Source organism: Dipodomys ordii, unplaced genomic scaffold (assembly GCF_000151885.1).
Source record: "Dipodomys ordii isolate 6190 unplaced genomic scaffold, Dord_2.0 Scaffold8, whole genome shotgun sequence".
NCBI classification, from domain to species: Eukaryota; Metazoa; Chordata; class Mammalia; order Rodentia; family Heteromyidae; genus Dipodomys; species Dipodomys ordii.
Window position 1 is genome coordinate 29,980,777 of NW_012267224.1, and position 17,521 is coordinate 29,998,297.

The following is a 17,521-nucleotide window of genomic DNA, read 5'->3' on the forward strand; positions in this document are numbered from 1 at the left end:
TTCTTTCAAAAACTGTATATGCTCCTATGGAGAATTTCAAGAATTAACTTTGTTTAAAACAAAGACAATTTCCACTAGAGTGTGTTTACAAAGAAATATATGAATATGAATATTTGTGAACTTAATTATATAAAAGAAATATTTACAAAGAAATTTAAAATTGAAAGGGGAAACAAAGGAGGAGGCTATAATGCTTGATAAGAAATGTACTCATTATCTTGCCCATGTAATTGTAACCCCTCTGTAGAGTATTTTTACAATAAAAATAAATAAATAAATAAAAATATAAAAAAGAAATTTGAAATTGAGTCTTTGTTATAAATATTACAATAAATACTGTAATACATTTGAAATTATTGATATACTAGATGGCCTCATCATGGTCCAAATTTTTTTTTTGAGTTCGTGGGTCTTAAAATCTGGGTCTGGGCATTGGCCCTCACCTCTTCAGCTCAAGGCCACCACTCTACCACTTGAGCCAGAGCGGCACTTCCAATTTTCTGGTGGTTAATTGGAGATAGTGAGTCTCACGGACTTTCTTGACCGGGCTGGCTTTTGAACAGGGTTCCTCAGAGCTCAGCCTCCTGAGTAGCTAGGATTACAAGTGTAAGCCACAGGTGCCTGGCTCAGAAATCTTATTAAGGGCATTTTGTAAAGAATCCAGAGCTGAAAAATATAAAGATTTGGGATTGACATAATGGGCCCTAGTAATGATATTCATGTAGTTTGTAGTTTTTCCTTTAAATGCCTGTTTTTTTCTAGACAAATTAATATATTGAATGAAATTTATTTACAGATACCTTCTAGTTTCTCCATAGATAGGTGTGTCTTTTGTTTTAGAAAGAGAACAAGTATAACCTGTTTGTCCTTGTTCTTGTGAATATTTTATAGCTGAAAATACCTAAAAGATACCCAATCATACAATAAGGATTGATAAATAGATAATTATATATATCCCATGTCTGTTCATAAGTAAATATATGCATATGTACATATATTCATGCATACATACAAGTATATATATTAATATATATATATATATATATATGCACTTACATATGTATGGTACTATCTCAACAAAGCCTAGGGTATATGATAGAATTTGTCATGATAGATAATCAGTATTCAATACTGAGTTGTAGGGAAACAACTATCAAATTAATTGTTACCAATTGTTTATGTGATTTATATAAGAACATAGGTGTCAATTACCAATATTGTTTCTCTGCCTCTTGACAGAGGGTATGGTCTCTTTTCTATTCCAGAATGGCAATAAGTGTATGGGTGCTAGGCAAATCTCCATTTGATCAGTCACAAAGGAAATGCCATGTTTTATGTCAGTTCCTACCAACATTTTGGTTAAGATTACTGGCTTTCCTTTAGCTTTTTTTATTCTAATAATTTTTCCAGGCTCTTCATTATACTTTATAGCTTTATAACTAAACTTTATTTGGCCATGATTTGCTTATAATAAGTGTTGTAGTTGAAGTACAAATTTTAATTTGCTTTTACAATTTTGTGATGTAATCACAATTATAAGGTATAGTATATGTCTGTCACTACGTATGTTTCTGCTTGCTTGCAAACAATTCTATCTCACTCTGGCCCATGGCAACCACTAATTTCATTTCTATCCCTGCAAGTAGCTTTTGTGTATGACTTATTATAAATAGAATTATACTATTATCTGTAAAGCATATTTCAGTTAACATAATATTTTGAGAATTTGCTGTTCCATTAATCAGGATTTTGTTAGTTTTGCTGCATAAAAAGCATCCATTTCTCTAAGTATAACACAAGTTCTTTATCCATACATGAGATTAAAAGCATTTGGACAATAGTGCTGCTAGGAAAATCCATGAAAAAGTCTTTGGGTAGATGTACTTTCAATCATCTAAAATAAATTCCTCTTAGTGGAATTATGGGGTGGCAGAATAAGAAAGTGCTAAACTGTTTTTCCACACAATTGCATTTAGATTCCTGCAGCTAAATTGCAAAGGCACATCTCCTTGGCATCCCCATTGGTGCAACTGTTAATTTTATCCATTGTAGTAAATGTAAAGTGGTTTAAAATTTTATGTTTCTGGCTAACCATGATGCTGAACAACATCATGTGTACAAATATTTTTTTATATTTTGTTGTAGAAGGTGTCTGAATAGATAATGTTTCCATTTTTAACATCATGTGCTTATGATTTATTGGCATATCTGTATTTTTGTTAGATATTCTGTATTTATAATGTGTATATAAACTCAATAGATAAATAATTTTAGAGAATATAATTTATAAATAACATTTTATTTAGGCCTGTGATTTATATTTCCTTTGACTAGATCTTACATAGAACAGGCATTCTTATTTTTTTCTCAAGTTAACATATCCATATATATATATATATATATGTATATGTATATATACTGCATCTTGATCAGTGTCACCTCTTCCATCATTATTTCCAGATTCCCATCTTAGCCCAACACCACTCAACTCCTCAAGTTATCTAGTTTCATTTTCACATTCGTACATTGATCATAATGGTTGCAATAGAAGATATTTTTAATTTTGATGAATTCTAGTATATAACTCTTTTTTGCATTTTCAAATTAAATTTTAATGAGAAAAATAGAAAAGGAAAAACTACATGTGATTTTATAATTTGAATACATATATCATGAAAAAGAAGTCCCTGGTTCAATTGTGTGGTAAAAAGGATAGGCTGAGTAGAAAAGTGTAAGTATAATACCATTTTAATGACTAAAATGGACCATAAAATTATTACCATTTTGGAATTAGTATATAAGATTTTTTTCTTTTGCAATAACTGTTTAATGTATTCTAGTTAAGAAATCTTTGCCTATCCTGAGACCAAATAGATTTTCTGTTTTCAATAAGGTCGTTTTAATCATTTAGCTTTGAGTTTATTATTGATTTCCAGTTAGTTTTAATATAATGCTATTTCAAGTTAAATTTGACACAGAGTGCTACCAGTGAGAGTAATATTTTTTTCATATAATTGCTCATTTCCTACAATTTTCTTGAATAGACTGTGTATTTCATACTAAATTATTTTATTAACTTTGGCAAGTTAGTAAAACAATGTGCACATATTCATGAATTCTCTATTTTGTTTTGGTGACACATACATCTACACTGAAATGAGACATGTTATTGGTCATAGTGATTTCTTATAAACCTCCAATGTAGGTAGTGGGAATCCTTCATCTTTGTTCTTTACAAAGTCACTTTATCTACTGTATTTCCTTTGTATTCCCATTTGAAATATGAATCAGATAGGATTTTTTATAGAATTGAATGTATAGAATGAAACTAGAAAAAGCTAGATCCTGCTATGAGCCATTTCATCAGATCTATGAAAATGGCTGCCTTTTGGAGACAGCTATATGTTAAATAAATCTTTTATTCCACGAAGAATCTGGTATTGTGGCTTAAACTGAGACCTTAAATGAGATGACTTTTTTATTACTGTTTTTTTCTTCTCCTTTTTTATTTTATTTTTATTGAAAAGATGATGGGGGAGGGATTACAAACACATATGTAAAGTATGAGCACATTTGTTTTTAGTCACTGTTACCCTTTCTTTTATTGTCTCCCATTTACCCCACCCTATTCTCCTTCCCCCCACAAGTTGTAAGGTTCATATACAACATAGTGTCATGTGAGTATCAATGTTTCTTTGGTTAATACTTTGTCCTACTGTTTCTGGGATTCCCTTTCCTTCCATAGATCAAATAATTTTATATACAAGAAACAAGGTACAGAAAACTAAGATTAATGGAAAAAATAAAAATGAAACACAGGGAATAAAGAACCTCTTGTTTCTATATACTGGAGTTCATATTGATAGGCTTCATTATATATATGGTCTTATTCACTTAGCAGTTGGATTATTGAGATCCCCTATTAAGAATATCATAGACAAATCAAACAAAGTGTGGATAAATGGGGTTTCACTAAACTGTGGAACTCCTGAATGGAGAAGGTCATATGTAGCAAGAGAATATCTTCAATAGCCATACAACAGCTAAGGGCTTCATATCTCCAGTGTAATTACAGTTCCAAAACAAACTCCCAAAGAAACAACAATCACATTAAGAAAGACTTCTCTGAAAGGGAAATTCGAGTGACTAAGAGACATATCTGGCTTTAAAGAAAATGCAAATCTAAACAACATTGAGATTCCACCTTACACCAGTTAGAATGGCCATTATCAAGAAAATTAATAACAACAGATGCTGGTAGAGATGTGGCCAAAAGGGAACATTACTGCATTGTTGGTTGGAGTTTAACTTGTTCAACCATTCTGGAAAGCAGTATGAGGTGCCTCAAAAGACTAAACCATAGAACTCCCCCATGATCCAGCAATCCCACTCTTGGGCATTTACCCAAATGCCAACAATCAAGGCCATACTGAAGCTGCCACTACAACCATGTTCTTTACAGCATTATTTACCATACCTCAGATATGCAACCAACTCAGATGCTCCTCAGTAGATGAGTGGATTAAGAAGATATGGTATATACACACAGTGGAGTTTATTGTTTTTCTTTTTTAAAATTTTTTTATTGTAAAGATACTGTACAGAAGGGTTACAGTTACATGAATAAGGTAATGAGTACATTTCTTATCAAGCATTATTACCCCCTCCTTTGTTTTCCCCTATTATCCTTTCCCTCCCCTCTGCCCCAACTTCTCCCTCTCCCCCCCAACCGTGATGTTGTAAAGTTTGTTTTCAATACAGTGTCTTGTATGTCTCATTGTTACAATGGGCCAACCTGTATCCTTGTTTCAGCATTTAGTTATTACCCTTCCTCTCCTCATATGAGAACAATGTAAATACAAGACATGGGGTGTCATATGGCATGAAATTGAGAAAGTTATTCAATCTCTGTTTATCTTGACTTTCAATTTTTCAAATGTAATAATAATGATTAGCTCATAAACATACTATAATAATAAAATGAGTGCATAATTTTTCTCAAGGGTTCATCTTCAGTATATTATTATGAAACTATAAATATTTTAAATTCTATAGTTTACATTTAATTCAAATGTATATATTTCAATTTATTAATGTATTCATTCATAATAAAATATATCATATATATTTAATGCAAAGTATAAATTATATTACATATATATCATATCTCACAAATTAAGTTTCATATGGACTTTTTTTTCTTTATTTATTGTGAAAATACTGTACAGAAGGGTTACAATTACATGGGCAAGATAATGAGTACATTTCTTATTAAGCATTGTAGCCTCCTCCTTTGTTTTCCCTTCCCATCCCTTCCCATCCTTCCCCCCCCACCGAAGTTGTAAAGTTCGTTTTCGACATAACGACTTGTACATCTCATTGTTGCAATGGGTCCACCTGTATCCCTATTTAAACGATTTGTTTCTCCCCTTCCTCTCCACAAATTATACCGACATCAAATACAGTGAAAGCAGGGGTTATACTGCGGGGGAGGGACATACAAAGCAACAAAGAAATAATCTTATGAATGTGTTAGAAACAATCGCATGAAAGAAAAAAAAAACATTTGAATACATATCTTAGGGTTCATTTCCCTAACATCACCTCATCTTTCTTTAGAGAAAATTATTTTACTTAATGTTCTCCTATGAGAACATTTATTAATAAAAATAGATTGCAAATTCAATATTTTTAAAAGTTTTAATACTTTTAAAATACTATGTAGTAGACACTACATAATTCTAGCAGATTCAAAAGTGGTTGTTAAACCTGAGGATTCATATTTATAAATACAAAATGCCATTAATAATAAAGAGAAAGAGAAAATCCCAGAATAAGATTAGAAATAATCTAGAGAGTAGGTTTGAAATTATATCACTTGTTCTCAGACATTAGAAATAAAATAAAAGGACTTCATTTTTCCTGTTAATTTATATTGTTATTGTTAATTGAAAGAGAAAAGACAAAAAGGTAACTGTCATGCTTTCTTTTTCCAAGATCCACTGAGCATTTGAACAGGAGGAAAACTTCCTAATCATTCATAATTCTGATTTACCACAGGAAAAATGAGCTGGAAGTTGCCATTAATCTTAATAAGCAGTTTATGTTTATTAAGAATAGCAACGGGTCAAACTTGTTATCAAAGCAAACAAGTATCTGGTCTTCTACAGTACTATGCTTTTTCCAAAATCACTGTTTAGGGAGAAGAATGTCATCGATTATAAGATCAAGGACTGTACCAAATAGAGCTATGATATTCAGAAACTGGGGTGTCTTTATTAACAACTTCTTTGTGTTGAAAGGTGATTATGAATCTGCTTGTTTTTATGGCCCTGCATATAAGCTCCATAAGAATGGAACCATCAGTACATGTATTAGAGTTATCCCAGGCTGCTGGTGGACATTTATGGCATACACTGTGATATCACATATCAAAACTGTGTCTTGTTTGTCAGCCATAGTGAAAGCAAGGTACAACAGAGGGAATAAAGTTATGATGAAATCTTGGAGCAGAAATATATATTCTAGATTAATACTTTATTTTTAAGAAATTAAAATACCACATCAGTGGTGGTTGAGTTTTGAAAATTTTAAAGTAGAATTTAATACTTAGCTTCCACAACTACAATATTATTTTCAAGTATAAAGAATATATTATACATCAAAAATTCTGTAATGGTAACTGTTATTGTAGTTTTCATCTTCTAGGGTAGAATGACTGACCATGCTTGAGGGTATAATTAGTTCCTTTGGTGATCAGTGAAGTCCTTCCAAAATAGTGACTCAGCAGAGAATAGCAAAACTTAGCAATTGTGACCCAGGCCATATATAGTAGAATTTTAAAGGAAAGATGGCTAGCTATCATACAGAAACATTCTGTGTTGCTCTTGCAAATCTCCCAAGCAAGGATTCCCTAACCCTGAATGAAATTATATGAATTACTCTATTTAAATCTAAAATGTCAGTGTACATTAAATGATATTACTTTATCATTTAATAATCTAGAGGCAGATTAATTATTCATGATCTGGATTTATTTCTTTTCCATTTATGACCCACAAAATTGGCAATAGTTTTGTACTATTTGGAGTGTTGGTAGACTGCTCATTTATAAACCAGAGCACTTGCTTTTAGACTATATAAAGCAGTGCCATATATTTGTGCGTCGTGTTTTTTTCTCCTGATTTAAATTTATTAGATTACATATGCTTGCATTTCATTATGAGATCATAAAATGCAATATATCCTATAAATATTGACGTGATACAGTACCTAAATTACATTTAGGATGTGCTGAAGACAGGCACCACAAAGCAATGATAAATTAGATATCTTGTAGTAACAGAAGTATTTGGAGTAAGAAAATAACTTCCTTAGTTGGGCGCTGGTGGCTCATGCCTGTAATCCTAGCTCTCAGGAGGCTAACATCTGAGGATCACGGTTCAAAGCAGCCCGGGCAGGAAATTCCGTGAGACTTTTATCTCCAATAAACCACTAGAAAACTGGAAATGGAGCTGTGGCTTGGGTGGTAGAGAGCTTGCCTTGAGCTGAAGAGCTCAGGGACCGTGCCCAGAACCAGAGTTCAAGCCCCATGATTGACCAAAAATAAGAAAGAAGGAAAGAAGGTAAGAAAATAACTTCCTTTGAATGTAGCACAAGAAAGATGTTATCCTGGTATCAGCAGCACACAACAGTTTACAGGTATATTAAAATAGATTAAAATAATTCCAATTAAAATAAAATAAATAAACCAAATTTTTTAAAATAGTAAATTAAATTCAGATAAAATAAAATTATAAAAGTTATCCCAATAACTCTAAGTTTCTTTCAACAGAGTGTCCAAACTCTTACTCATTTTGAATTAAAACCCTCTTTATTGTTGTCTACAACTGGTTTACAATTCTTTATGGTTTTCCATAGTTCAGTTGTTATTTTAAATGTTATAGATAGAATGTTTTAATCTTTAGAACTAATGATGAAGTAGTGTTCTTACTTCATTCTTTCTTGGCTTTGAATGGTAACTGGCATCCTGGAGAGGCTGTGTGTAGGATTCTCATTAGTTTAGCTATTCAGGTAAGATACATGACCTCTCACCAGATGTGGTCACTAGGTCTCTGCACTTGGATTTTGGAAGTTTCTGAAGCACACTTCATTGTAATAAGCTCATCTGTGCCTTTTGAAAAAAAAATACCACTTTGTTCTTATCAACTTCTTCATTATAGATCTACGTATAAGGACTTCAAAACTTCACTAGCTATCTTTGAGGCTCAACTAATTTTGTTAAAATTCTTATCATGACTAAAATATTTTTTTGTTAGAAGTCTCACCTAAGAAACTTGTAACTCTTCTAAATGTAAGTTTTTCTGCTAAAGGTGTAAATGCAATTTATATTGCTCAGAGTTTTGGAAAATAACCTTTAAAATTGAAATATCAATACAAGTTAATTTGAAGTATAAATAAAATGTAATTATCTTTCTCATTCAGAAATAAATCCGGTTAAATTGACAAGTCACAAATATATGCAGGAATAGGGATTGGTTATTCGGTGATCATTTGTAGTTGTACATAAAATAAAAAGCTACCAAAATAAATACAGTATAGATATAATAATTAAAATATAAAATATAACTTCTAGATCTTGATGACATTTTGACATCTGTAGGTGAGTCATACTCTTTAAAGGAGTGGGGGATATTCTGAAAATGTTAGCAAAATTCATTAAGCAGGAAAACTTAAACAATGCTTCAGTTTGTTTAATTTCTCAAAAGAAGTCTAATTAACTTCAATTTCTTAAGAAATTTAATAGTTCCTTAGGTAATTTGATGGGAAGAGATGAGGTTGGTATAAATGGACAGGAGAATGAAGGAAGAGATGAAATTTATTAGGATGTATTTTACTCAAAAATTGTCATGTTAAATTAAATCCACTTTGTCCAAATATTAAAAGATAATAAAAGTACTTGTAAAAAGTTAGCTGGTCTTAACAGAATTCTAGATAAAAAGAGGATAGTATTAGGAGAGAATTAAAAAAAATGGAATAGCCAATGACATCTTCATATATATATATATGTATATATGTAAACAAACTCTAAAGAAAGACTTTCTTCTTAATTTTTTTTCTTTTTCTGATGACTGTATTCTTTACCTTATATATGGTGTACTCACATGCACATCTGTGAGAGGGTGGGAGGAAGGCACAGAATCTGAGGAAAAAGGGTGAAAAAGTTCAGTAGTGATGTGCACTAGACATTGATGAGAGAGAACTATGCAACTCTTGGGTGGAAATGGGAAGGAGGAAATGGGGGAGAATGTGGGAACTGATGACACTATGTGAAAGGAAAAATACTTATTACCTGATGTATGTAAAGGTAACCCCACTGTTTATCACTTCTTAAACAACAATAAAGTAAATTAAGAAGAAAAAAGTTCCATACTAACAACTACAAAAAAGTTACTATCTGATATTTAGATATACTCTCACATAATTTAAAAATTTAAAGACTTCAGCTGTATTATGAAGGTTAAAAACGAAATGATTCACTACAGCCCTAAGAAATTCCTTTTGTATCGTTGATGCTTAGCATCTGTTACAACAGAGGAAATGGTTGTCCGGCTCCTATAGAAAGCAGCATGATGCAAACTTGGGACCAGAACTCCTATATCGCCAAGGCCTTGAAATGTAAGGAAGTTATCATAGGCACTGAGCAGACATCTTCCCTTGACAATATTGGTGTGAGGAATAAAGGTCTAAAATTGAGCCCTTATGAGGCAGTCATTGAAGGATATCCAGAATTAAAACAAGCAACATCAACAAATTTCTTAAATGCAGCAGAGGCAAAAGACACAAAAAGTGGTCCACAATCCAAGTCAAGGTAAAATACACTGAAAATATTTTTCAAATTATTTATTTCCTTATTTATCTATCTGTCTATTTATTTATTTGTTGGTTATAGATCATGAGGTTTGGACTCTGGGCCTGAGTATTGTCTCTCAACTCTTCAGCTCAAGGCAAATTCTCTACCACTTGAGTCACAGCACCACTTCTGGTTTTCTGGTGGTTTATTGGAAATAAGAGTCTCGCAGAGTTTCCTGCCTGGGCTGGCTTTGAACCATAACCCTCAGATCTCAGCCTCCTGAGTAGCTAGGAATACAGGTATGAGCTGCTGGCTGCCTGCAGAAAGTAATTTATAAAACCAAAATGGAAAGAGATGCTGTTTACCTTCTATCTCCAGCTTTTGAATTAACTTTAACCTTTGCTGAAATGAACCAACTGACAACTTTCATGGTTTAACTGATCATCAAGCTAACATAAAAATTCCACTTGAACATCTTGTAGAATTTTAGATATACCTTTATGGACTTATTGGACCTATTTAACATAAAACCTAAGACTAACAGGTGGTCTCATCTGGCAAATACTGCTTTGGCTAACTTCTCCATTGTTCCACAATCACAGTATACACCTACTAACAAATCACTAAAATGTTAAAAATTTAAAATAAAATTCTCTAACATTTACTTGGAAAAAAAAAGAGAATTCCATCAGTCTTGGACCCTCTCTTCCTTGAGATTCTAACAGGTGCTAATGACATCATGGAAAACCAAACCAATGCAAGTATTTCTGGAAAAAAATCCCCTACCATCCCAGCTAAGAAAATCCACACCTAGGTATTCTGAAAGATCCCACTGAACTTAGACTATTTGAACTCTTTATATTTTATAGAAAATCACTATAATATTAAATGAAATGATTGAAGTAAATTTTTGCATTCTGTCTTTTTGTAAATACTACAGTTTGATTTCTTGAGTTATAAATCAGAATATATTTGCTTAAATGTATAAACACTTTTAAAATGATCCATGCTATTTAATTCCTATTATTTTTCTAAATGTCACCTATTATTCTTTTTTCAAACCAGATGAAATATTTGTCAAATAAAAAATATGTTTAATGGTGGGTGAAATATGTATGCACATATATATTCATAAGTGTACATATCAACATGAAAAATAGCTTTTATCTATGACAATTTCAACATAATATTAATTTCAATAATATGATTAAAGTCACTGTGTGTGTGTGTGTGTGTGTGTGTGTGTGTGTACTTCAGATTACTATAGATCATTAAATATAAGATATGAATTTCACTTTAAAAAGTCAAATGTGGCTTCTGTCACCATTTAAAATCTGGACACCCAAACCCATGATTTTACTGTATGCCTGGCTAAGAAATGAATTGAGTAAGACCATCTATTCTTGCCATGAAATCATAGGCTGGAACATCAGAGAATTGTGATGCTTTCCAGAGTCTAACATTTTCTCTGCTATCCACTAGACATTATTAGGGTTTTTTTACCTGAATTTTATAAGAGAAGTTCTTGACAACTGCTTAAAATATGATGAAATGTCAAAGAATAATGTCACAAGAAGCATTCATAGAGAATAAAAAATAAAACTGCTGATTCCACTAGTAACTTGTCATAAGTGAATAATTCCTTCACTCGTGTCAAATATCAGCTATGGCTGTAACTTGGTGTGTCTAACTGATTGAAGCTGTACATGGTCTCACAGAGCATCCTGATCAGAATTACTGATACAGACATGACTTCTAATAATAGCTATTGCAGTTAAAGTAGCATTATGATTGAACCAACAGAACAGCATTCAGTTTTGTGCTCTCAAATAATGTTTCTTTATTCCTTAGTATACTGAATTCTCTCCCTTTAATTCTAGAAAGTGCCTTTGTTCCATAAAACAGACTTGCTTCCACATTGACTGTGGTTCTGAGTAAAATATTCACTCTTCTTAACCCCAACATTAATACCTGGAGCACTTGACAAACATTCTTAAATTCTAATTTCATTTCATTCATTCCATTTTCTATAGTTTTTCCAAGAATTAATGATGATCATTTTTGGCAAAACAAAAATACAACTCAAGTGCTAAAAAAGGAAATGACCGTTCTATAATTCCCAAAGGCTAAGAAGTATTCCAAATCCTAAATGTGATCAGCATATTAATAACATAGATAACCCAATTATAATTCTTATGAAGAAGGAGAAGCCTTTGAGTTAATGGTAGGGATCAGTGAGGGATTGAAGGACCATTCTTTTTATTTATATATTTATTTTTAATATGTTTTTATTGTAAAAATACTATACAGAGGGGTTACAGTTACATGAGTAAGATCTGAGTACATTTCCTACGAGCATTGTTACCCCCTATTTTGTTTTTCCCCTCCCATCCTTTCCCTTCCCACTTCCCCAACTCTTCCCTCCTACCTCACCCCCCACCCCAGGAAGTTGTAAAGTTCATTTTGAACATAGTGTCTTGTACATATCATTGTTACAATGGAACAGCCAGGGTGAAGGACCATTCTTAATCACAACATTAAAATATTTAGCTGGGTGTGGGTGGCTCATGCCTATAATCCTAGCTACATAGGAGGCTGAGATCTGAGGATCATGGTTCAAAGCCAGCTTGATGGAAAGTCCATGAAACACTTATTTCCAATAAACCACCAGAAATCCAGAAGTGGAACTGTGGCTCAAGTGGTAGAGTGCTTGCCTTGAGCTGAAGAGTTGAGGAACAGTGCCCAGGCCCATGGCTCAAGCTCCATAACTGACTATATATATAAAATCTAGTAATTATTAACTGCCTAATTTATTCACTTAGTAAGCTTTCTTTTTTTACTGCAAATTACTACATGCAAGATTCTGAAAAGACAATAATATATAAAACAAACTGAAATCTCCAGTAACGCTGCCCTACAAAGTAACCCTAACCACATATAAACACAAAACAATAAATTGATTGCCTAAATTGAATGTTTATTAAAGTTTGGCTGGGAACACTGCTCAACCTGTTTTTATCATGTATTCAAAGCCAGTGGTACAGTCATTGTGAAGAAAAGGAAAATGAAGTCAAGAATCCAATGTATGTCCTACAAAATTAAGAACAGTAAGGAAAGGCATGAGTAGGAGAGGGCTGATTGAGAATGTTGAAAGAGGAATCATTGAGCAAGATGCATTGTATTCATAAACTGCTTTGTTACATAGCAACTCCTTTGTACAACTACTTAAAGATACTTTAAAAATCGCATTCAAACCAGTAGCAAACTACTTCAGAATACTCATTTCTGTTTTTATTGCTCACATCCTATTTGCTAGAGTTAATCACATGGTCCAATGCAAACATGAAACTCTCAAGGAAGAGTGATGTTTCCACATTTTCATGGGACGGCTGTATCTATTTCTTATCAGCACAAATTCCTTTCACACGCATATTGGCAGACAAGAAGAAATCAAATTACATGAATAAGGAGATTAGATAGGAGATTCAGTGTACAAGAAAATGGAAGAAAAGTTGAATGGAACATTTAAAGAATTATAGTTGTGACGGGCAAATCAGAGAGAGTTTTACAGAGATGTGGACACTAAATAAAGTCAATAAATGAAGAACAAAGCAGAGAATTACCTGACAGAAGAGCGGTCCAGGCAAAGGCTGGAGGATATGAAAGATTTTTGGTACAGATTACATTCCATGGATTCCTAGAATAGCAAAACCTAGTTGCTCTAAAGCTGGGAGCTGCATGCCTGTCTAAAGTTTAGCAGCGACTATATCGACAACAGGTGACTTGAAGGAGTGGGCAGAATGAGATGATTAGGTAGGAGGGAGCCATTCATGCAGATGAGAAACACTATGAGCTTGGACCAAGTTGGCACCAATGAAACAAATGAGACTGTTGGATTCTTCTTGTATTTTTGAAAGTCAAAACACTTCATTTGTTAATAGGTTGCATGTGCAGAAAGATTGAAAAGGAAAAGTCTAAGATCAGGGTAATAATCTGTGAACCCAAAAGGCTAATGTGTGCTATAGACTCTACCTCTGAACTCATGCACAGTCTTCTGTGGCTGCTTCCCATCTCCACCCCATAGACACACTGCTTGCCACCATCTTTCCAGAACCCTTGCAACCGCTTCCAACTGCTATAACCCTTTCCAACTTTCCACTGAGAGTCAATTTCCTATACAGCAGCCCAAGTGACCTTTTCGCAAACAAAACATTTTCAACCTCAGAAACCAAAATTCAAAGTTCTTGTTTTGAATTTCAAAGGCCCTATGTGATACGGCCTTCAAAGACCCTCTGACTTCATCTGTAATCAGCTGCCTTTGTTTATTGCACTCCAACCAGCCATCATTTCTGCTTTGGATGTAAAAAGGAATTCTTGTTCCATGGCCTTTCTTTTTTATTTTCTGTATTGGACAACCTTTCTATAAAATAGCAATAAAAATGTTCATTGACTTTATTCAGATTTGTTCTCATGTATCATTTCTGCATAAAAGTCATTGCTGAACACCTTCCCCTTCCGCTCTTGCATTACACTGCTTCCTTGTATTCTGTTATAGACTGGACTTGTCATAATGTAGCCAGAATTAGGAATTGGAAGGGGGAAAAGATTCAATTACTGATATTGTTAATATCCTGACAAAAGCAATTGAGTTCTGCTGACATTCTGAAACAATTTATGGAGTTCAAATAGTGTTGTCTAGAAAATAAAACAAGGATAAAGATAAATCCAGTGAGTAAGGCTTAAAGAGTTTCTATATACATGGGTGTGTTTGGACCCTAACACTAACTTCTAGAAATAAATGTAGGAAGTAAAAGAAAAAAAGACCTTCCAATGTGTGATCCTGCAGAAAGCTGTTAATGAATAGTTAGGAGTATAAAACTGAAATCTTGTAGGACTCACTAATCATAAACAATAATTAAAATGAAGCTTAAATCATTCATCAAGAGTGTCACATTTGAACTTGTACATTATGGTTTGTGTTGCAAAAAGTTTCTCATAGCCTTTGGCAGGTACCTGTTAGCAGCTTTTTTAATATAACCAGATGGCTATAAGTTTAGACCTAGCTTTTTTAGTTTTTCTTTTTGCTGTTGTCGTTCAAGGCAAAAGAAAGAGATGTTTATTTAAATGGTCTTTGTTAAATACACCACATAATAAGTAGTTATATGCTGAAGGATGCAATCAAATTTTCATAAATTACTTACATGGTATGTTGTACAGGCTACAGAGGCAATTAGAACATTTAGGAAGCAATGATCTCAAAATTGAGATGAGAAAGAATCTCAAATTAACAACAATAAATAATACAGTTGATAGAGCAATTTTGACATGATGTGTTCCTGAAAATTCATCATGGAACAATGACTACCAAAACCAAAGCTTTGTAAGTAATATTTAAGTTGACTTACTAATTTTATTACGTCAAATATGATGGTACAGTGTTACTTAGAGAATGAAGCCTTATTCATCTCTGTTTCAAGATCACAAGCAAAAGCAAACAGTAAAACACGTGAGAGCAAACAGTAGAAAATGTAATATATTTATAACATTTTCAAAAGGATGCTGTTAATGAAATATTTCAACCTGAATTTATTCTTGCAATAGTGCTTCTATTTTAATTCTTCAGAGTGGCAGGATTTGTAACTTATTGAGCTGGACTAAAATTATCTTCTTGCTAATATACACATTTAGGTGTAACTTTAGTAGTGATACAATGAAGGCCTGTGAATGTTGAAGTAGTTGCATGGGGACTTGTCAAGGTGAATATTATCCATTCTGCATTAAAAATGTTATTTCCTAAAGCAATTTATTTGTCTACTGTCTTTCTCTCACCCACCTAAAAAAATCCTACAAAATTTCAAATTACATAATGGAATTAATGTTAAAAATTAAGCATTAAAGAGCTATTTTATATTCTAAATCTGATACCCTTATTAACAATTTTCATTGATAAATCTTAAGGACTTTCAAATTCACACTTTAGTTATGCTTACTATTTTTATTTGTAAAGATTACATTAGTAAGCAATCCTATAGAAAATATTAGTTATCACACATGAAACTATAGTTGATTGAATTTTGTCCCACTAGAATGGACAGTAAGTAAATACATTTGTCTTTCTTGCTTGTCCTCTGACATTGGAATTAGCCTGTATCACTTGGTTATGTTTCTTTTCAAAATGAGGGCAGTATTTCAATTGCAACTTATTTGTGACTACCCTGGCTAAACTATTTAATTCTCATGGTCCTGGAGAAATGGTATTGTCGGCTGTGTTTGTTCTTGTTCTTGCAAATCACAGGACAGGACAGGTTTTAGGGCACTGTTTGAATCAGTCCCTCAGGCCTCCCTTAACAAATGGGTGTCACTCAGAAATGCTTGCAATGATGACTTCGTGATTTCAATCGCACTTTTAGAGAGTCAGTAAAGTGACCTATGGCCTTTCATGCAGTTGGTCCCAAGAAGATGGGAAATTGTAATTATAGTGTAATAAAGAACACAAGAACTCCATTTAAATGGCAGAATTTGCATTTAAATGGAAATTTCACAATGAAAACATGTTAAAGCTTGATAGGTACAATATTTAGTATACAGCTCATGCCAGCAGTTAGAAGCACACTTAATCGCATGTCACAGGGGTTTGTGTGAGGTTTTGTGCATGCCCAAAGGGCAGATGTGGAGGTTCTGAGTGAGACTCAAAAGGAAAAGGTGAAATTACCCAAAATGTGACATATTTCACCCAATTCAATTAATAAGCAGTAATAAGAATATTTTGTTTAAGAGTAGGGAATAAATTCCTTGGAGCATTCCAATTCTGTGACCTACAGCTAGCAAAATGACTAATTGATTAGTACTTAGAGAAAGCAAAGGTATTTAACTCTGAACTGCTCATAGTAATTCTGCATAAATCCATTAATTGAAAGGGTTTATTTAGTTTCCAGATAAGGAATTAAAGTATACATAGCTTTAAATACACTTGATAATTAGAAGGGGGTTTTGAATATGACATAAAAATCTATTATGAAAATGATTCTTTAAGAGATTACTGTAAATTCAAAAATTTAAATGAATTCACTACAGGCTACAGCAATAAATAATGTGATATAAAAGAAAAGTTTAAAATTTGACAAATTTTTAAGTTAATCTAAATCTACTCCCATTTTGGTGAGATAGGGACATTATTGAAAAAAACAACTACATAGCCTATTTCAACTCATAAAATTGTTTCAAAATATTTCATAATTACAAAATTTTGTCAGAATGATAGCTACTACTCCATTCTTCACTAATCAACTGTAGCTAAATTAATCATCTAATCACAAGATGTAATTATATATTTTTCTGTTTCTAATCTTCTCAAAACTAAAATCTTGTCCTTGGCTATACATATAAATAAATAAAAATGTTGTTTTCTATTTTTATGTACTTAAAGTCAGATATCAGCTATCTATAAAGCAACTTTTAAAATGTGGCTTCTTCTCTAACTGATCATAGTTGAATCAGTGTGAAATCAATTCATGTGGCCAAAAGGGGATACTGCTACACTGTTGGTGGGAATGTAAAGTCATTCAAACACTCTGGAAAGCAGTATTGAGGTTTCCTAAAAGACTAAACATAGAGCTCCCTTAAGATCCAGTAATCCCACTCCTGGCTATTTTCACAAATGACCACAAA